Source organism: Lepus europaeus, chromosome 11 (genome assembly GCF_033115175.1).
Source record: "Lepus europaeus isolate LE1 chromosome 11, mLepTim1.pri, whole genome shotgun sequence".
In the NCBI taxonomy this organism is placed as follows: domain Eukaryota; kingdom Metazoa; phylum Chordata; class Mammalia; order Lagomorpha; family Leporidae; genus Lepus; species Lepus europaeus.
In genome coordinates, this window is record NC_084837.1 from 41,458,294 (window position 1) to 41,480,961 (window position 22,668).

Below are 22,668 nucleotides of genomic sequence, written 5' to 3' on the forward strand. Positions count from 1 at the left end.
AAAACAAGTTTCAGCGATGCATTCAATTTGCAACGATAGAGTTTCAATCACAAATGGTTTTTGGGTTATATTAACTATAGCCTATAAATCATATATAAATATGTGTGTGCATATGATATCATGCAGAGCTGTCCAGCAGAGGGCTCCTTTGAAACAGAACGTGAAAAATGAAGCTGCAGTTCAAAGTGGAGCCAACATGGTACTTTTAATAAACTACGCTGAGACTTAGCAAAGGTTACTGCAAACCAGCCACAGGTTTTCACAAGCCATTTGCCTGGAGATTGTAATTTCACATATTTGCAATTAAGTGTGAGATTTTCCTGATACTTGTCCTATGAAAATACAAGTGATTAAGGCCAGATATTCTTTCATGAAATGCACACAGAACCAACTAATAAGTGCCCACAAGCTGTATAAATAGATGTACATTTCATTGCATTTAACAGCATCACAAACCAAATGTACAGAAATGTTTTACTACATGGAAGTCAATTTTTCCCAAAGAAATTTATTATAAAAATACTGTACAAACTTTCTCCTTTTATTAGAAACTATAATTATAACTGAAAGATTGTCTCCTTCTACCCATTGGGAATGGGTAGAGCTGGGAGTTCTTTGAATATTTTTTTCCCTTTATAAATGATTTAGATGTACTTAAACAAGAAAAGTAATTTTCTCCTGAGCGATCTTATCTCTCTTAATTTTTAAAGAAATAATTTCATAAGTTCTCAAAAATAAAATGATACATTATATACCATATTATGAATGAGATATTTAAAATGCTACGGTGATCAGAGAGATCAATACTTTTCACATAGATTGCTGAGTGATACCGTTCTGTGCCTAGATTGTACAGTGACTCAGAAAATTGTATTTTTTCCCCCTCTGGAATAACTAATAAGTAGGAGATGGGGTGGGGACCCAAAGAGATGATGATATTCTTGATCTGGGAGCTATATACAGCTTTTAAGTTATCATAAAGAATCACCAAAATTATGTCTTCATTCAGCTTAACTTTGAAGTTCTAATTTCAATAAATGAATATATCACTACCATTTATTGAGAAAAGGCAAACTTGAGACCCTCAAAGAAGATATTGACCTTTATAAAACAAAGGCAAGTGCTAACAAATCTTTTAAATAACAATCTGAAATCCTCTGTAATCAGTAAGGTGGAATTTGATCATGTCATAAAGCCATAAACCCAACACTCTAATATCAAGCTACACAAGTGCCAGTTTGTGTCCCGGCTGCTCCACTTCCCATCTACTTCCCACTGCTAGTGGCCTGGGAAAAGCAGAAGATGATTCAAGTATTTGGGCTCCAGCCACCAATGTGGGAGACCTGGATCAAGCTCCCGGCTCCTGGCTTCAGACTGGCCAGCCCTGGCCATTGCAGTCATATGGGGAATGAACCAGTGGATCAAAAATCTGATTCTTTCTCTGTAATTCTGATTTTCAGATGAATAAATAACTCTTTAAAAAAAAAAAAAAAACAAGATATAGGAGCTGGCAGTGTGGTATAGCAGGTAAAACTGCCGCCTTAAGTGCCAGCATCCCATATGGGTACCAGTTTGAGTCCCGCTACTCCACTTCCAATCCCGCTCTCTGCTATGGCCTGGGAAAGCAGTGGAAGATGGCCCAACTCCTTAGGCCCCTACACCTATGTGGGAGACCTGGAAGAAGCTCCTGGCTCCTGACTTGGGATGGGTACAGCTCCAGCTGTGTGGCCATCTGGGGAGTGAACCAGTGGATGGAAGACCTTTCTCTCTCTCTCTGCCTTTCCTTCTCTCTGTGTGTAACTCTTTCAAATAAAATAAATAAATTTTTTTAAAAATCAAGATATAGTAATTATGTTGCTTTAGATTTGACAGAAATCCCAATATTCAATTAACATGAAATAAAACAAAAGGTAATTACTGACCCTAAACAAAAAGCTAATATGCAAAATTTGCATATTCAAATGATTTCTATTAATAAATAACTTACATGGATATATGTCATCCTTTCGTCAAATTGGAACCAGGCTCTGGTATTCAGAATACTAGACTAGGGAAAGTTAATACTCATATTTAATGAGTAAGATGTTCCTGTGAAAAGCTGGAAAAGCCATATGTGGTAGAAGTCATACGGTAACAAATCTACAATCATGTTGATGTGAACATTTATTATCTCAAACATGGAAAAGTAATCAACCAACACTGTAGCATCTCAGAAAATAGCACCACTGTAATGGAACCTGGAAAAACAATCATATTATAATTTTGCATCTCACATGTGCATTTTAAATGCCATTATTTCTCCTTCTTTTGATCTTTCCTTTGCATTCATAAAAAGGAGCTTTCATCTTTGAATTCGTACGTGGGGAAGAGCCGTGGAGCCCGCGTCCTGCCATGTTTATGATGCCAACTGCCAGCCAGTCTCTTGCAAACGACACAGGCTGTACCAAGACAGTTGCATCTGACTGCTTAACCCCTCAGCTTGTCTGGGCAGTTCAAGCGCCCCTGCTGTGCTGTTTTGTTTGCACACATGCACAGATCAAGGCCACCACTCTTCTCATTAAACAAGAAGGCACGTGGGAAAATTAATAATTTAATTTGCAGGGAGAAGATGGATGTGAAAATCAAATGTAAACCTACAACCTTCCCCTAGTGCTCACCTTCGTGACTGCGGAAATCTGATGGCAATTGCACTGCCTGACTTATGTCCCTGGGATAATATCAAAGTGTCAGCAAATTGGTGCTTTCAAAAGAGTGAGCTAAGAAGGGTTGTCTTGTCATAGCACAGACACCCCCCCCCCCCCCAGCACACACACAACCTAAGGCATGGGAGCATGGTTGGGAGAGGGGAGAAAGAAGACCCCTACTGGAATCACACCATATCACAAGCTCTGCTGGGGTCTCCCCTGCTTTACAGAGCTCAACAAATTCTAGAGGGAGACCACTGTAAGACAAGCACCTAAGGATTCCACGAATGTTCTATGTGACTGTTAGCAAATCACAGACACATAGAACCTACCAATTGTGCTTTTCTCCTGGGAAACATTTCACTCTTCTTCAGATAGAAAGGAGGGAGGGAGGGGTTTGCATTGTGGTGCAGCCTGCAATGCCCATAGGCGTGCCCATCCAAGTCCTGGCTGCTCCAGTTCCAATACAGCTCCCTGCTAGTGCACCCAGGAAAGCAGCAGAAGATAGCTCAAGTGTTTGGGCCCCTGCTACCCATGTGGGAGACCCAGACAGATTTCCAGGCTCCTGCCTTTGGCCCAACCCAGCACTTGCCATTGCAGCCACTTGGGGAGTGAACCAGCAGCTGGAAGATCGGTCTCTCCCTCTCCCTCTCTGTAACTCTGCCTTTCAAATAAATAAGTAAATCTTAAAAATAAAGGATAGGATGGAGGGAGGCATGGGAAAGTAGAAACAAGAGACTACATTTGCTTTGAGTCCTGGACCAATGGATTTTGACCTTGAGCTGCTCTGTGAGCTTGCAAGAACAATGACATCCCCACCCCCAATCCCAATTTTGCAATCCTGATCAAGCCACATCTGCTTGACAAATTTATGTGCAGGGTCTTTAGGATACCCACTCAGATTATGGTGCAATTTTCTAAGCCAAAAGTCCATAAATGATGCTGGCAGCAACCCTCTGTATCTAAATGATGGAGTGATCTTACTCACAATGAACTGACCAGATGAACCATTACTCTGCAGAGAACACTTAGCTTCATTCTGTCCTCACACTCTTTTGTCAGCTTCCAAGGGCCTCTGCAATAAGGAAGAAATTCTAGCTTTGCAATTTTCTGCATAGAAGTATGGAGAAAAATAGTTTGGAGTAAATTCCTTAAAGGAGGAGAAGGTCAGGCAAGTTGTCAAAATCAAAATGGAGTCAAATGAATTGACATCTAACTAAAATAAATGAATAAAGAAAGCCAGGAGGTCTTTAGGGTGGGGTGGGGAGAACTCTCATGCATGTATCTCTGATAACTGCAAGTATCCTAAGACATTTTGTCAGAACCATAATGTTGTATAAGGACCAGTGCAACCGAATACAAACAACACTTCTGTGACGACATCTGCCCAGTAACTGCTTGTCCAGTCTTGGATATACCACCTTTGTTACTGATCCTCATAAGGAGGGATTATCGCTTCAAAACAGGTTACTTAACCCTCCCAACTTTATCTTTAAAACTATGTCTCCTTTGGTCGCATTGAATATGCCCTCTAGTTTACTATGGTATGCATATTCCCACTGCAATGTGCATTCCTAATTAAATTTGTTATCTCTCAGAATCGCTTTCTGGTGGTTATTTCAAGAATGTTTTTAGTTTCATTTCTTTAAGTAAAATCTTTTGCACTTCCTCACTGCTCATGCTCATATGTAGAGATCAGATCACATTCAAAAACATGAGGTTACGGGGGAAACTTTTCACAAGTTACTCTAAAATCAGAAAGATGACATCGCTGACTTACAGTCAAAACAAACTATCCCTTGAATTGTTTTGTCTTAGTGCTAACAGCTCCATATACTCTTTAAAAAAAAAAAAGATTTATTTATTTATTTGAAATAGTTACACACAGAGAGGAGAGGCGGGGTGGGGGTGTCTTCCATTCGCTGGTTCACTCCCCAGTTGGCCACGACAGCTGGAGCTGCATCAATCCTAAGCCAGGAGCTAGGAGCTTCCTCTGGGTCTCCCATGTGGGTGAAGGGGCCCAAAGACTTGGGCCATCTTCTACTGCTTTCCCAGGCCACAGCAGAGAATTGGATCGGAAGTGGAGCAGCCGAGTCTTGAACCAGTGCTCATATGGGATGCTGGCACTTCAGGCCAGGGTGTTAACCTGTTGCACCACAGCACCGGCCCCTCCATATACTCTTTACCCCGTTTCAATCAGCAGCCAAGAATAAAGCATTGGGTATGATTTTGGAATTGAATAAAAATAAAATTTCCCAAAGACAACTGGATCCTTGTACATCAGAAGCCTCTACCCAGCTGTAGAGATAGAGTTAGTACAGCGTTAAACAGTCCCCTTAGGGTTAAATATTCTAGATTTATGTCAAAACATGCAGTTTGTGATCCTACCCCTCACTAGCTATGTTAACTTGGGAAGGAGAGTTAGTGTTCCTGGTATCTGAGAACATTAGTATGTACTATACAGATGCTGTTTCATTTGGCTTATACCAAAGTGTGACATTGGTTAACACCTACCTGTTTGCTTTTTAATCTCTTCTTTCTAAATATCAATGTGCCAGGTTGGCCTCTTCTGCATGACATGCTTTTAAATGACTGAGAGTCACTTTCATATTTTCATTAAGTCTTGTGTTTTCTCTTCTAGTTCACCCTTGTGTGGTTTCTCCAACAAGCAGTAAAAGATGGGATTCCCAAGTTCCTCACCACCTTAGTTTCCACTCTCTAAATAGTTATTTGTTTTACAAGTATTCCTTTAAAAAATCTACACAACTGATCTTACTACTTATAGAGTTAGTATTTCCTGTGTGAGGGCTAACTAATAATTGAAAATATCAAAGCCAAAGATAGACTGAAAAGAGGATTGCTCATCTTGTATGAATCAACGACAATTACAGTCCTCAAGGGATTTAAGGAAAGGATATTTTTGCCAACAGATAGCAGGGTTTGAAGTCCACCACTCATCTCAGGATTGGCCTAGCACAAACACCTGTAAACATACACTTAAAATGTGAAGATGATTTTCAGAAGGGAACATCTCCTAATCAACCAGACGAAATGGATTGCTGCACGAGGGAAGATTCCCATGCTTTAATCTGTAATGAACATTAATGTCTGACGTTAGCAACCTTGTAATTTACACTAGTTTATTTGAATTTAGCACCAGCAAACACTGCTATGGATTTATATACATCTATAAACAAATTTGTGTTGCAGATTTTAAGAACTAATTATAGCTGGTAATCACAGCTAACAGCTTACTATGTGCCAAGCACTGTGCTAAGGACTTTACGTGTCATATTTCATTCAATCTAATATATGATGAAATTATTATTACTATTTTATAGATGCAGGACACCAAAATGTAAAGATATTTTAAAAATGTATCCACGTAACTATAGTTATCAAGTGGTATAATGGGAGAATAGAATCCTGCTCTACCCAACTTTAACATCCATGCACTTGCACACCTCCTGGCATTTGCTCTCTGTGTCTTATGGCAAAGGCCATCTCCCTACTGAATGAATAGGCTCTTTGGAAGTCTTCAGGTGGATTCTAAGTCATCACGTAATGGAACTGAGCCCACAAATTCTTCATCCTATTAAATGGAACTCACTTGTGACACAAAAACTACAACAAAACATCCAAGTTACTCCTGGAAGACTTTAAATACTTTTTATGTGTGTGTAGACATTCATAGCAATACACAGACAGGTACAAGTCGTACTGCTGAAGAACCAGTGCAACTAAAGACAAACTTTAAATAATCACAGTTACTATAAATTACTAAGTAAAGGAATGCATGATTTTTTCATTCCCTGGGAATTGTAGTATCCATTACCAATGTAACTATCAAGAAACTTGGCCTATTTTGCTGACATGAGAATTTATAGAATATTGATGTTCTTAGAGTCATTTATGCAGTCAACAAATATTACTTGGGCATCCACATGTTCTAGGTCTTGTTCTGAGCACAGGGAACACAGCTGTGGACAAATGAGCAGAAGCATTATCCTTGTGGAACTTACGCTCCAACAATTTTGCTGATGTTAAAAGTACTCAGTTCTCCAAAGAAACAGACTCTCACTCTGCCCTACTCATATCCTGGGTGTCCAGATGTTGATGTCTGATTTTCCTTAGTAACATTTATGGGCTGGGTGATGCTTCAGCACTAGATGCAAAGGGGAACATAAAAAACATCGCTGATGGATAATCTGAAATATAGGTTAATACCTTTCTACCTGTGGGACTTACTTTAGGATGTTTGTAGCAAGAATCCTGTATACATAATTATTTTCAAAACAAGTGATTTCAGGTGGAGTGTCATTTTTAAGGACAACCTTAGAAAGAACATGTCAGGTGGCAGAAAGAAGAGGCTCCAAGCTCCACGTGGACCACATCGAGGCTAGTTTGCATGCAGATAAGGAAGAAGAATGACATCGTTCCAAACAACGTCCCTCCCTTCAATAGCTTTGAGGAAATTATTTCCACTGAAGTAAAATGTTAATATCTTTCGATATCAAGTGCATTAGGACATTACAACTGTTTCTCAGCGAGGGTAGGGACATGACAAATTGTTCCGGATAAAATGCAGTCTTGCTTGTTACATTACACATATGACTTAGCAAGATTTGTGTAAGGCCTATAAAATCATGTCTGTAGAAAGTATTATTCATCAGTAAAGAAAAAGAGAACAGGTCAAAAAGCAGTCAAGGTAAGCCAAATAACAGCCTTTGGCTTGTTTTCCTGCATAATGTCCTACAACTGAGTGATGAGGAAAAAGCTGCCGTAACAAACCTCACAATTCCCACGATGAAGTGAGGAAGACACAATAGAAGTGACATTCTGGACTGGTTCTCCCCAGAGTTATAAGAGGAAGACAGCATCGTGACTGTGGCCCGTGGACTAACCCTCTCCTCTATTGCATCTTCACTTCAACTCTGATCTCAGAATGAACTCTCTGCTCCATCATTTCTACCTCTTCCTTATCCACATCCTAAATACCCTTGCCCATGACCTTCTGTCACACTCTGCTGGCAAAGCCTCAGACTTTGCGGAATCAAACCACCTGTGAGCTCCATGCCTTACCCTGTATGCTGCACATCACACAAGCAGGCAGGTTAGCCCACTATAAACTCAGGTTTACCTATCCAGGCAGCTTCACACTCCGCAATCACAGGGTTTCAGATCACTAAGCCCTCTTCCTCACCAGTATTTAAATCCTCTCTGCAATCTTAGATCTTAAACAAACATCCTCTTCCACCTCCCCTCCTCCTTTCTCTCTCTCTCTCCACCTTCCCTCCCTCCTTCCCTCAGCCTCTGCTACTTTCTCTGCCTCTCCCTCTCTCTCAGCAGACAACTTATCTCTACTCCCAGAGACCAACAGAAGGGACTTTCCAAACTTCCTACTCCCTCCCCTGGCTGCTTCTTCAGGCTCCCTCCACTGAGTCTTCAAATCTCCCCCACTCACCCTCCTTTCTCAATCCTTCTCTTCTCGTCATTCTCTGTCTTTAGTGACCCATACCTATCAATGCTGAGATATAGCTAGTGGTGGCAGACACTTCCTCATGTCCACCAGCAGCCATGCCCCAGCCTTCGTAAGACAGAAGCTCCATGAACACTAATTCCTCTTCCTAGCACCACACCATGACTTAATTAGTTGAAACCCATGGTTCCCTAAGCTGAAAATGCTTCAGACTTGCCTGGAGGACTTAAAATAGGCTTCTCAGTCCCAGTCCAGGGTTTCTGACTCAGTGTGACTGGGATGGAGCCCAAGAATTTCTATTTCTAATGAGTTTCCAGGAAGTGCCAATGTGGTTGGGTTAGAGACCACTCTCTAAGAATGCCTGGACCAAACTGTGCTTGGTAACTGCATTCACCCTTGCCAGTGGTTCATCTGGAAATGGGAAAATAACTTAGTTCTGCCTACCTAGTCCCTAAGAAGAAGGCTGAAGGAGTAGGGGTGAGGAAAAGTCTGGGAAAGAATTTTTGCTTTCCAACAGAAAGATAGAGAACAAAGATCATACCCCTTATTGTTGCTTTGAATGGAGTTGTGTGGAACTGAAGAAGCCTTTACTGTCCATCACATATGTCAACCACAAGAACAAACCGCCAATAATGGAAAGAGCAGTGGGAATGTGACTGACTGATTTTTTGAGCTACTCGCAGCATCAATTCATCTCCACTCTGCTTACGTGAAATAAACAATAAAGGCACCCACAGGTAGCTATACGTTGCTAGCAATCATACACAACTCATTCATCAATGCCTGGTACTCTCTAGAATAGCTCTTTTCAACTCCTTATCTTCTTCCAGATAGAATTCTACCTTGCTTATCCACTTTAATACAAACTCTCTGAGTGACAAGTGTCCTGTGTTTTCTCCTATGGGCCCTTCGATCCACTCCAAGATCATGTCTTGCCTACTATTCATTCCACCAAAAATATTCCCACCATGTTCTCCCCACCTTCCTCTTGGTTCAACAGCTGTTTCCAGCCCTTGTCCTACTTAATTTCCAACAGCACTTGACATTGTTTATTCGCCCATTTCTTGAAACCCTTTCTCTTGGCTTCTACAGTGCTGACATCATTCTCTCCTGGTTTTCATCTGACATGTGTCTTACTTCTGAGGTTTCTTCCTACTCAGCCCTTCCATATCACTCCGAACTGCCATCTCTTCTCTGTTTATGACCACTCCTCCATTCTTCCCCCAGCTCCGAGCTGCTGTGCCTGCATCTCAAATAATCTTCCCTGCAAGCTACAGGCCTCTCTGTCCAACTACCCTCTCCTGCACTTTGTGGCTCAGACACTTCAAACTCAATGCCCCCTAAAGCCAATTCACTATTCCTCCACTATTCCCTCTCCCACCTACTGGTATCACCCCTTTTAGCCACCTGAGTGACAACGCAAGCATCATCCATGAATCTTTTCCTCTCGTCCCCTGTTCCCAGTCAACCATAAATTATGTTCTTTAAGTATCTCTAGGGTCAGTTGCCTGTTCTTGCTCTGTTCCCCATCCAGGCTCCAAGCAACTATCATGTACTGCCTCGATAACCAAAAGCCTTATCTCTAAGGCTCCAAGCTCCTGGCTTATGCCCAACTAGCTGCATTTGACCATATCACCTCTGCAGAAAATCCTTGAAGAGAATCCTTGCCATTAGTCTGGAACTGGAACCTAGCCCTCATAGTCCCACAGGGGTATCCTCACTAAGCTCTCACCCCAGCCTTCTTGTTCTCTGGACTCCAGCCACTTTCACCTTCTTTCAATGCTCTCTACCTATTACATTTCCTCCTGTCCCCTTGCCCTGGCACATTTTCTTTGCTTCAGGTGCTCTACTCTTCCCAGGATCCTGGTTAACTGATTTATCCTTTAGATTTCAGCTCAAGTATCACTTTCTCAAGGAAACCTAACTTTCCAAACTAGGTCAAGTCAACCCATGCTCAAGTGGCACCACTTATTTCTCCTTGGGTGTATTTGGTAGAGTTTTTCTTTCCACTGTGATAGTTTAGTGAGTTATTTTGTCTCCTTCATGGGGAACTGTGCTTGTTGTTTGTATTCACCAGACTTGAGTATATTGCCTGATATAGAACTGACGGTCAATTAATATCTGTTAAGTATTCAATTGTGGAAAGAAGGGAGAGAGGGAAGGAGGGAGATAGGTTAGCTTATTTTTAAATCACTCTCTTTCATTACATCACAAGTTTTACAAAACTGTTTATAATGGACAAATAATATCTGTACATATTTATGGGATGTAGTATGATCATTTGATACATGCATACAGTGCCTAATGACCAGATCAGCATAATTAGCAGTAGATAATAAATACCTACTGTGCTAACCTATTCTGGAACTAACTCCTAACTGTTTTTAGGTACTCCTTATCCAATCCTTCTCCAGTCTCCTTTCCCCTACCCTTCCTAACGTCTAGAGATCATTATTAGACTCACTACTTCTGTGAAATCAACTCTTTAAGATTCCATGTATGAATCAGAGCATTCAGTACAAGGGTACTTCAAAAAGATTCATGGAAAAATGAAATAAAAGATTTTGGTTGGCCAGCGCCATGGCTCACTAGGCTAATCCTCCGCCTGCAGTGCCAGCACCCCAGGTTCTAGTCCCACTTAGGGCACCGGTTCTGTCCCGGTTACTCCTCTTCTAGTCCAGCTCTCTGCTGTGGCCCAGGAAGGCAGTGGAGGATGGCCCAAGTACTTGGGCCCTGCACCTGCATGAGAGACCAGGAGGAAGCACCTGGCTCCTGGCTTCGGATTAGTGCAGCATGCCAGCCAGAGCGGCCATTTAGGGGGTGAACCAATGGAAGGAAGACCTCTCTCTCTCTCTCTCTCTCTCTCTCTCTCTCTCACTCTCACTCTCACTCTCACTAACTCTGCCTGTCCAAAAAAAAAAAAAAAAAAAAGATTTTGACATAGTGCTTAAGAAACTGGATGAGACACCAGTGTGCCATACCCAAATGCCTGAGCTCAACTCCTGGTTCCAGCTCTGGAATCCAGCTTCCCGCTAGTGCAGACACTGGGAAGATGTCGTGACAACTCAATTGCTTGGGGTCTTGACATCTGTGTGGAAGAACAGCACTGGGCTCCCTGCTCTCAGCTTTGCCCAGCCCAACCCTAGTTGATGCAGTCATGTGGGGAGTGAACTAATGGATAGGAGCTAGCGCTTGCATGCATTCTCCCTCTTTCTTTCTCTCAAAACAATCTTTTTAAAAAAAGATTTATTTTATTTATTTGAAAGACAGTTACAGAGAGATGTAGAGACAGAGAGAGAGAGGTCTTCCATCTGCTGGTTCACTCCCCAGATGGCTGCAACGGCCAGAGCTGAGCCGATCTAAAGTCAGGAGCCAGGAGCTTCTTTTGGGTCTCCCACATGGTTTCAGGGGCCCAAGAACTTAGGGCATCTTCTGCTGCTTTCTTAGGCCATAGCAGAGAGCTGGCTTGGAAGAGGAAAAGCAGGGACTAGAATCAGCGCCCATATGGGGTGCCGGTGCTTCAGGCCAGGGTTTTAACCCACTGTACCATAATGCTGGCCCCAAAGAAAAAATCTTTTTGACAGAGTTATGTGATACAGTATGATAAATTGATACAAGGAAAAATTGAATTAAAAGGTAAACTCACCCAAATCAATAAATCAGAGGTAAAAAGTGAAATGTAATAAAAGATACCACAGAAATAAAAAGAACCATCAAGAATTACTACAAAGAGCTGTATGCCAACAAATCAGGAAACCTAGAAGAAATGGATAGATTCCTGGACACATATTCTCAACCAAAATTGAGTCAACACATAGAAAACCTAAACAGACTAATAACCAAGATGAAGATCGAATGAGTAATAAAGACCCTCCCAACAAAGAAAAGCCCAGGTCCTGATGGCTTCACTGAATTATACCAGACATTTAAAGAAGAACTAATTCCCACTCTCCTCAAGCTATTCAAAACAATTGAAAGGGATTTTATCCTCCCAAACTTCTTCAATAAAGCTAGCATTACCGTAATTCCTAAACCAGAAAAAGATGATGAACATAGATGCAAAAATCCTCAACAAAATACTAGCCAGTCAAATCCACTAACACATCAGAAAGATCATTCACGTGGACCGAGTGGAATTTATCCCTACTATGCAGGGATGGTTCCACATCCAAAAATCAATAAATGTGACAAACCATATTAACAAACTGAAGACCAAAAGCCATTTGATTATCTCAATAGATGCAGAGAAAGCATTTGATAAAACACAACATCCTTTTATGATGAAAACTTTAAGCAAATTGGGTATAGAAGGAACATTCCTCAACATAATCAAGGCAATTTATGACAAACCACAGCCAGTATCCTGCTGAATGGAGAAAAATTGGAGGCATTCCCATTAAGATCCAGATATGGACACCCACTCTCACCATTGTTATTTAATATATTCCTGGAAATTTTAACCAGAGCTATTAGGCAACAACAACAAAAAAAGGGATACAAATTGGAAAGGAGGAAATCAAACTATCCCTATTTGCTGATGACATGATTCTAAATATAGAAGACCCAAAAGACTCCACAAAACGACTATTGGAACTCATAAGGATACAAAATCAACATACAAAAATCAATAGCCTTTGTATACACAGACAATGACATAGCTGAGAAAGAACTTCTAAGATTAATTCTATTCACAATAGCTACAAAAAATTTAAATACCTTGAAATAAATTTAACCAAGGACATCCAAGATCTCTATGATGAAAATCATAAAACATTAAAGAAAGAAATAGAAGAGGGCATAAAACAGTGAAAAAATCTTCCACGTTCATGGATTGGAAGAATCAATATCATCGAAATTTCCATACTACCAAAAGCAATTTACAGATTCAATGTGATCCCCATCAAAATACCAATGACATTCTTCTCAAATCTAGAAAGAAATGATGCTAAAATTCACATGGAAACACAAGAGACCGTGAGTAGCTAAAGCAATCTTAAACAACCAAAACAAAGCTGGAGGCATCACAATACCAGATCTCAAGACATACTACAGGGTAGTTATAATTAAAACAGTTTGGAATTGGCACAAAAACAGATATGTAGACCAATGGAATAGAACAGAAACTCCAGAAATCAATCCATGCTTCTACGACAAATTTATCTTGACAAAAGAGCAAAAAACAATCTCTGAAGCTAAGACAGTCTCTTCAACAAATGGTGCTGGGAAAACTGGATCTCTGCATACAAAAATATGAAACGAGATCTCCACCTTACACCTTACATACAAATCCACTCAAAATGGATTAAAGACCTAAATCTACAACCCAATACCACAAAATTATTAGAGAACATTGGAGAAGCCCTATAAGATTTTGGCATAGAGAAACACTTCTTGGAAAAGACCCTAGAAGCACAGGCAATCAAAGCCAAATTAACAAATGGGACTACATCAAACTGAGAGGCTTCTTCCCTGCAAAAGAAAACAGCAAAGTGAGGAGGCAACTGGCAGAATGGGAAAAATATTTGTAAACCATGCAAACTGATAAAGGATTAAGAAGCTCAAGGAACTCAACAACTACAAAGTAAACAACCCAGTTAAGAAACGGGCAAAGCACCTTAACAGACATTTTTTTTCAAGAGAGGGAATTCAAATGGCCAACAGACACATGAAACAATGCTTAGGATTGGTAGCCATCAGGGAAATGCAAATCAAGACTACAATGAGGGAGTTGGAGATGGGATGGTTTGCAGGTGGGAGGGTGGTTATGGGGGAAAAACCCGCTATAATCTAAAAGCTGTACTTTTGAAATTTATATTAAATAAAAGTTTTCTAAAAAAATAAAAAAGCATAAAAAAGGAAAAAAGAGGTTAAAAAAACACAATGAAGTTTCACTTCACTCCTATTAGAATGGTTCTCATACAGAAATCAACAAACAACAAATGCCAGTGAGGGTGTGGGAAAAAAAGAGTACCCTAATCCACTGCTGGTGGGAATGTAAACTGGTACATCCACTGTGGAAGACAGTATGGAGATATCTCATAAAGTTAAATATAGACCTACCATAATACCCAGCCATCCCACTCCTGGAAATTTATCCAAAAGAAATGAAATCAGCATATCAAAGAGTGAACTGTATTCCCATGTTCATTTCAGCTCAATTTACAATAGCTAGGATATGGTCTATCATATCTATCTTCAGTCTATCAACTGAAGATTGGATAAAGAAGTTATAGTGGAGGATGGCCCAAGTCCTTGGGCCCTGCACCCCATGGGAGACCAGGAGAAGCACCTGGCTCCTGCCATCGGAACAGCGCGGTGCGCCGGCCGCAGCGCGCTACCGCGGCGGCCATTGGAGGGTGAACCAACGGCAAAAAGGAAGACCTTTCTCTCTGTCTCCCTCTACTGTCCACTCTGCCTGTCAAAAATTTTAAAAAAAAAAATTATAGTATATATACTCCATAGAATACTACACAGCCATAAAAAATGAAATCTAGGCCGGCGCCACAGCTCACTAGGCTAATCCTCCGCCTGCGGCGCCGGCACCCCGGGGTTCTAGTCTCAGTTGGGGTGCTGCTTCTGTCCTGGTTGCTCCTCTTCCACTCCAGCTCTCTGCTGTGGCCCGGGAGGGCAGTGGAGGATGGCCCAGGTCCTTGGGCCCTGCACCCACATGGGAGAACAGGTGGAAGCACCTGGATCCTGGCTTTGGATCGGCGCAGCGCGCCGGCCATAGTGGCCACTGGGGGGGTGAACCAACGGAAAAAGTAAGACCTTTCTCTCAGTCTCTCTCTCTCACTAACTCTGCCTGTTGGAAGGAAAGATGGAAAGAAGGAAAGAAGGAAGGAAGGAAAGAAGGAATGAAAGAAGGAAGGAAAGAAGGAAGGAAGGAATGTAAGGAGGGAGAGAGGAAGGGAGGGAGGGAGGAAGGAAATCTAGTCATTTGCAACAAAATAAATACAACTGGAAACCATTATACTTAGTGAAATAAACCAGTCATAAAAAGACAAATACCATATGTTCTCTCTGATCTGTGGTAACTAATAGATTATCTAAAAGGTACACCTTGAGATGCAATGAATTTGAACAGTCCTAGCCTTGATTGTTGATGAACAACATTCTTGGTTTTTTTTTTTTTTTTCTTGTTTCTTAATACTATTCAGTGAACTCTCCACTTAGTGTAGGGTTAATCTTATGAGTACAAAATTAACTGAAAATAGATCTTTGTAAAAAAGAATGGAAAAGGGATAGGGAGGAGGAAGAAGGATGAGAGTATGTGTGGAAGGGAGGTGTGTGGAGGGGAGAATCACATGTTCACAAATTTGTATAAATTAAATACATGAAGTTTATATTCCTTAAATAAAAGATTATTTTTGTGCAAAATTTTTTGAAATACATGCATACATACACATTTTCCATTAAGTTTTTGAAAACCCTTTGTATTACAACTTTCTTAAGCCTGTCATTAAAAGATTTGTTCATTAAAAGGCAGAGTCAGAGAGAGAGAGAGAGAAAGAGATGGAGAGATAGATATATGAAACCCTTCCACTGGTTTACTCTTCAAATGCCTACAATAGCTGAGTCAGGGTAGAGCCAGGAGCTAGGAAGTATCAGGGTCTCCTATGTGGGTACCGGGGACCAAGTACTAGCCCATCACCTGGTGTTCCCCCTGGTACATGTGCAGGAAGTTGAATCAGAAGCAGAGCAGCTGAGACTGGCTCTCAGGCACTCTGACATAGGATACTGGCATTCTGAGCCACAGCTTAACCTGCTGAGCCAAAAAGTCTGCTCCCTTGATTGTTTTTGACCTGTGTTAATTAACTTTGCTATAAACTTCCACGGCGCTCTTAACACTCATCACATCAGTAATTAATTTTCAAAAGTCTGCTTTCCCCCTATTTACTAAATGGTATGTGAGAGCCTTTACTTACTTCCAGTGAATCTCTCAATATCTGGCAAGCAATAAAAGCTCAAAATATGTTTGTTGAATTAAAGTACATTTACTTCTTTTTAAATATTTACTTAAAAACAAATATATATATATGTACACACATTCACAAAAATACACTACACATACACACATACATACACGTTTGTTGTTGTTGTTGTTGTTGTTTTTTTCTAAAGATTTATTTCTTTGAGAGGTAGAAATACAGACAGAGAGAAGGAGAGACCTAGAGAAAGGTCTTTCATATGCTGGTTCATTCTCCAAACGCCCTCAATGACTGGAGCTGGGCCAATCCAAAGGCAGGAGTCAGGAGCTTCTTCTGGGTCTCCCATGAGGGCACAGGGGCCCAAGCACTTGGGCCATCTTCTACTGCTTCTACTTCTACTACCAGGTCATAGCAGAGTTGGATTGCAAGAGGAACAGCTGGGACAGGCACCAGCACCCATATGGGATGCTGGATTTGCAGGTGGAGGCTTAGCCCACAACACCACAGCACCAGCCCCCATACACATGTTTTCTTGCCAGAGACAATGAATAAAGTGAATATTAATATTCAGATTATCTACTCTGATGTGGATCAAGGTGCGATCAGTATAAGAATGCACATTCTGTTTCTTGTGACTTTCAGCAAGGTATTTTTGGATAAATTGTTGAATTAGAAGGCAATGTTACATGCAACCCATCACATCTTTTATCTTCCTGGAATGGATCTAGTCATGGTCCTCGAATTAAGTAAAATTCAATAATCTGAGTTTCATAAAGAAGCAAAAAGGCTATGGTCAGCATGGAGAATCGATTCAAAGTCTTGGCCATCAATAATCTGTTTACACCCTTCATAGAATCTGGTTACCTGGTTCTGAAATTTTAGTCCCTGACTTCTTCAGACAACCCAACTGGCCCAAAAAATTGTTCTTGACCTGTTTTTCAATGTCCAGTGGTCTTGCTTGTCACCTAAACACAGCAAAGCAGGATTGCCATGAACTACTTTTAGTGGTTTTATAATAATACTAAGTAAATCTCTGTCAAATATGTTCATTGTTGGTTAGTTCCTCCACTACAGCATATATTTTACAATGAATAAAACAAATGACCTGGCTGGTTTGAGACTGTCCATCAGAGGAAGGAAGAGGAATCCATTCTACTTATTTAACAGACACCCCCTTCCATTTCTCTTCCCCTGGCCCAGATGGCACACCCCTAAGCTACAGTGTGCTCCTTTTGCAGCAATCTTTGTTGCCAAGTAGAAAGCAAACTAACGATTTTAAAGAGAAGCCAATATATCTGCAATTTTTTAGACAGAAATGGGAACATATGGGAAATTACATTCTTAAGAAATTCATTCATTCAACAAGTACATATTGAGTGTCTACTCTAGCAGGTATTCCTTAAGGTACTGGGGATAGATATGGCAGCGAAGCTTACATTTTAAGAGAATTTACAAGTATAAAAACATATACAGCCATGCTTTATAGACAAAGGTATGTGATATGTATACACATTTCTAATATATCTGATATTTGCCATGTCCTCCTAGGCATTTCCATATGAACAGGAGGTATACACAGCAAGGAAGTAACATAGTTCTACTTTCTCCCTTTATAACTCCTATTTTATTCCTATTCCTTTTCTTTCTCCCTCCCTCCCTCCCCCTCCCTCTCCCCCTCTCCTTCCTTGTTGGTTGTCTTTGTCAGACCTCGCTGTTAAATATTAGGAGTGAATCTATATTTTATTTAAAGGGGACAAAACACTGTCATCTTTACCTATTCTCTACAACACACTTTTGAATTGGGCTCAACTTCATTGGCAAAGCTCATATATACTATTTGATATTTCCCCATCAACTCTCAGATGAGGATCTCAAAATGTTATCGTATAACACTTACTGAGAACTGACAATGTGTGAAATGTCATACAGAGTTGGGAATTAGTCTTGGCCGCTGCTCAGTGGGTTCACTATATGCAAACTTTAATTCACAGAGGATACCCAAAACTGCCTGAAAGAGCTATTAGGACAACTATCAGAAAGTTCAATTTGCTGTTCCAAGGTCCCAACAGTGGCGTTAGTGCCAAGAATGAAAAGCCAACTACAAACCCTCCCTCTGTTTTATGTTACCTAGAGAAGGAACAATTCAAAAATTGAAAACTACTCCAGTTCATTTCCTTTCTGTCCACAGTGTCTACTTTCAATCTCATCATCTTTCTTCTGAGTACCACATGATGATTTCTAAGGTATAATGAAGTCCTCTACAAATTCCTGCATTCGCAGTCTCATTAATTACAAAAAAAAAAAAATCCAGTTCAGTACAACTTCTCTATTTAGTGCTTAAGATTTTAAAGTACTTAGCAACTCACTTTGAACATCACCTAAACCTACTTACAAAGAATTGCTTTCCATGTTTTGTCTTTCTAGCAACAAAATGAGAAATCACACCTGAATGTCAGATGGCATCATTCTCAAGTGAAAATCACAAAACTTCAAAATGGGAATTACTTCTATGGTTAGAACTTCATAGGCTCTTGGAAAGTTGCTTTCATTTATCTGCTATGTTCAAGGTAATTAGAAACCAGACATACAGGATGATTTCCTTCTCTTTCTGCCTTCTTCCCCACCCCATTCCACGAGAAATTTTAGAACCAAATTATTTCACTAGGTAAAATTTCTTTGTCCACGAATCATTCTGAAGGAGGTTTTCCGAATGAGACTATTTCTAGATAATGAAGATCAAAGGCACACCTTTATTTGGCTGGTCTCAAAGACTTGGGGCATAACTGTTGTGGGTTTTGTTTTTTTTTTTCCTAAGACAAGATAGCAATGATGAGCTACAGCGATGACAGCTTCTAAAAACAAGTGCTCTGCAAAATTCAAGGTGCGTCTTGATTATGTTCACTTAGGTACCCAGTGTCGCCTTGAGGCTTTGGGTTTGGTTGAAAGAACCAGATGCAAAAGAGGGGAAAATGATTTGCCAATTTACTGCTTAGAATTCAATTTTAACAACAAAGTAATACAGCATGAAAACCTGGTTATTCGACAGCACTTGGCTACACAGAGGACGGCTCAATGAGCTGCTTTTGCCTGGCTTGTCACAATGACTGACACTTTCTAATATTGAGCTGGAAATAATATGGATATTTAATACTGCGGCGTTTACATCAAATAGAAGCAAAGCCCTATTGTTTATCAGCAATCTACTTCTGATGGCATGAATCTATATAGACATAATTATTCTTGAATGATGAGCTCTGATTTTCACATTATGGCATAAACAAATCTGTGGAATATTCACAATGTTTCATCTTGTGTGATTTGAAAAACCTCATAAAGCCAAATTCTTAAGTATTTCCCAGGCTTTCCACTTGAATTTTGACTAAAATTTACCTTTTAGATCTGTTATGCCACTCATGAATTTTTTACAGTATCCATCTGTGCTTTGCAATCTCTATTCTCCATGGTTCCACATTGTTTTGGCTAACTAACAGGCCCATATGTTGCCTTAATGTATTTCTGCACAATGTTTGTGCTTTAAAAAAAAAAAAAAAAAAAAAAAAAAAAAAACCACAGGGAAAAACCACAGGTCTAAATAAGCTATAAAGAGCATCCACATACAGTTAGACTGTCTTTACTGAGTCTGAAGACATTATGATTCTGCTGCGACAAGCAGCATTTGTCTTCATTTTGTCTGACTGTCCTCATGTGTTATTATTAGTGGCTGTCAGGCTGAGGCAGAAAAAAATAGCATCACTTGAGTAAGAAGTTGAATGCATAAATGCAATACTACACATGGTGGCTGAAGGCGAGGATTCTGTTTGAAATGCTTAAATGCAAACACCAGGATCAGGAAATTTCAAAGTGAAAATCCTTACTTGGCAAATGTGAGGAGGAAAAAAAAAAAATCTGACTTCCTTGTCTGGAAAGTGAAGTGAAGGCTAATTATTGACAAAAATTTAGCAGCCTCTGAAGAGCTTTGAAGACCAACTTTTCAACATGTCAGCTCAGCTTTAATTGTAAGGAAACAAATATGTTAGAACATTTGCCTTCAGTCCGGTGTTTCTGATAATGTTGACAAATACCTTGTATTTGAAAGTTAAGCATTTAGTGATAAAAAAAAAAAAAAAAAGAAGAAGAAGAAGAAGAAGAAAGAGAGAAAGAAAGGAAGGAAAAAAAAAAAAAACTCGGAAAGGGTATTGGCCAGGGAAACCACTTCCAAAAACCATAAATTCTGCCACTTGGGTATCAATTTTGAGACTTTTCTCCCATGCGGCTTCTCACCATTTCAGCAGCCAGTTCATTTTACATCCTTTTCTCATCATTAAAATAAGACAAACCAGATTATCATAAGACCCAGAAACTGTTACACTCAGCTCCTTATCAGATAGAAACACTTTAATTACCCAGAAAGTAGATTTCCCTCTAAAAATAAATTTATCTTTATCTTCTTATTTTCCTATCTGAAAAGATTATCTTCTCCTCTAGTCTCATTCATGGTCACTAAACAAGGTTTTTTTCTCCAAAGGCTTAAAGAATGCTTTTCAAGATTTAACTCCGGTAAGTATGAATAAATAAGGAATTACCTTCTCCTTCAGCAGTATCTTATAAAGAACTGTCCCAAGACATGGACCAGAATTGTGTCTCCTGTGTCTTTCTTTACCCTTCACCCACAAAAATCAGTTTTCAGCGATTTAAACATGAAAGAATACCTCTGTAGAAAAGATACAACATTTTCAGATATGCAATGAAAAACTGAGTTGACGTTATTATGCTATAATGGATCTAAACAACCCTTTATTATTCTTTCTTTCCTTGATCCTTTCCCTAACGTCTTGTATCTTTCTCCTTCATCACAGGAGGGGGTTCCAAAAAGTTCATGGAAAATGTGCACTGTGAAAAAACCAGGCATGGGTTTCAAGAACAAACTGCTCATCTGATTCTTTTTTTTTTTTTTTTTTCATGAATTTTCTGAAGTTCCTTTACATTATCTTCACTCTATCTTTATGTCCACCCTAGATGCTGTTGAGGAACCAGTCTTGCTGACCTCTTTCATCTCAAATCTTTTCTTAGGTAGTGATTGTCATTATCAGATAGTAGAGTTTGATCTGAGTTTTCTATAACGCACAGTGTAGGGCTGTAGAGCACCAACATACACTAGGACTTAAGACAATACGGCATTACAAATCGTTGAGTGCATTTAGGATTTGTCTTTCAAATAGACTATAAGTACCTTGTGGGTGGAGAGGTTTTTCTTGCTCTTTATAATCCTTAGCATTTGGCCCATGGTAGATAGTAGTAAAATAACTGATAACAGATGAACAAAAGAGTCTATGCTAAAATCACTGATTTGCATATAGTAGGACAAGCCTCTGGTAACATATTAAGAAACAGAACCAAGAGCAGGGCTGTCTAAAGTGATAAATGGAGCCCTGCATGGAAGATCAATGATCGTGGAAATATTCAAATGAAAGTGTCTCAACTCCAAAAGGATTTTCCCTAAGCATTTCTCTTCCATCTGCACTTCCTGCAAAACAATAAAAATAAAAGAGCAAAGACATTCTAAATAGAAAAAAAAAATGCAACTATATTAACATATTCTCTGAAAAGTCACTATCAGAGAAACACAAATATTTTTTATAGAAAGGAAAGCAGGGGTGGGAAGCAAAGATTCCATGGAAATGTTTAAAAAAAAAAAATTGAGTGCCTTGACTGTCCCTTTAAAAATAAATATTAGTTTATTTGCAGTGCCTCAGGAAACATTTCTGTGGAAATTCTCTGGTTCAGTTGGTAATACACTGTCTATTGCCAGCAGCACACAGAGCCCAGGAGGCTCCCAGAACATCTACAGCCATTCTTCACGGCAAACTCTGGATTCTTTCCAACGCACGCATCCAGGTGAAAAGCTACTCAGCGTTAGTCCTTCCACCTCTTATTTGCTTACAAACTCGAGGCTCATCATTTCTGTCCCTGGAGACGCAGCGCAAAAGGGGGGCACATCCCAGTCACTTTATAGGTTCTGGGGGACCCAAGCAACAAGCTGAGGTGGGCACTGGATGGGGAGGATGCTCTCGGCAAACATAAGCTTCCACATTATGGGTAAACATCAGCTCCACGCATTCCTCTTGGCTCAGTTTTTGTGCATAATTAGAAAAAATGCTACACGGCTTTTGTTCACTGATCTTTTAATATTTAATCATCTGTTTCCTCAGAAACTTGTAGCATTAGTTAAAAAAAAAAAAGAAAAAGAAAAAGTATGTGTGTGAGCCATTCCAGAACTAGAATTGCCTAAAAGAAGGAAACTTTTCTGTGGAAGATACATGGACATCTTCCACCAAGAAAAGTTTTTTAGAGTTCTGAATTTTCAGCAAAAAGTAAGCCATGTTACTGGATATAGTAATATGGGATTCTTGGTGCTTTTTTCTTTTTCTGTTCTCTTTACCTTGCACTTTATTTTATCCAGAAAGCCACTGCTACTAACCAGACTGCTTTACCACTTCCGGAAGTTGTCCTGAATAAGGCAGGCGCTATTTTAGATGACAAGGGCATCAACAACCACGGGCGACATCAGAGGAGAGGA

At 40.0% G+C, this 22,668-nt stretch overlaps 1 protein-coding gene across 2 annotated transcripts in view; it reads right to left on the reverse strand.

Annotated features, from left to right (window-relative positions):
• The window catches only part of NPAS3 (neuronal PAS domain protein 3), a 913,697-nt gene that overhangs the window by 384,034 nt on the left and 506,995 nt on the right, over nt 1–22,668 (reverse strand). The gene's annotated exons all lie outside the window — the stretch shown is intronic.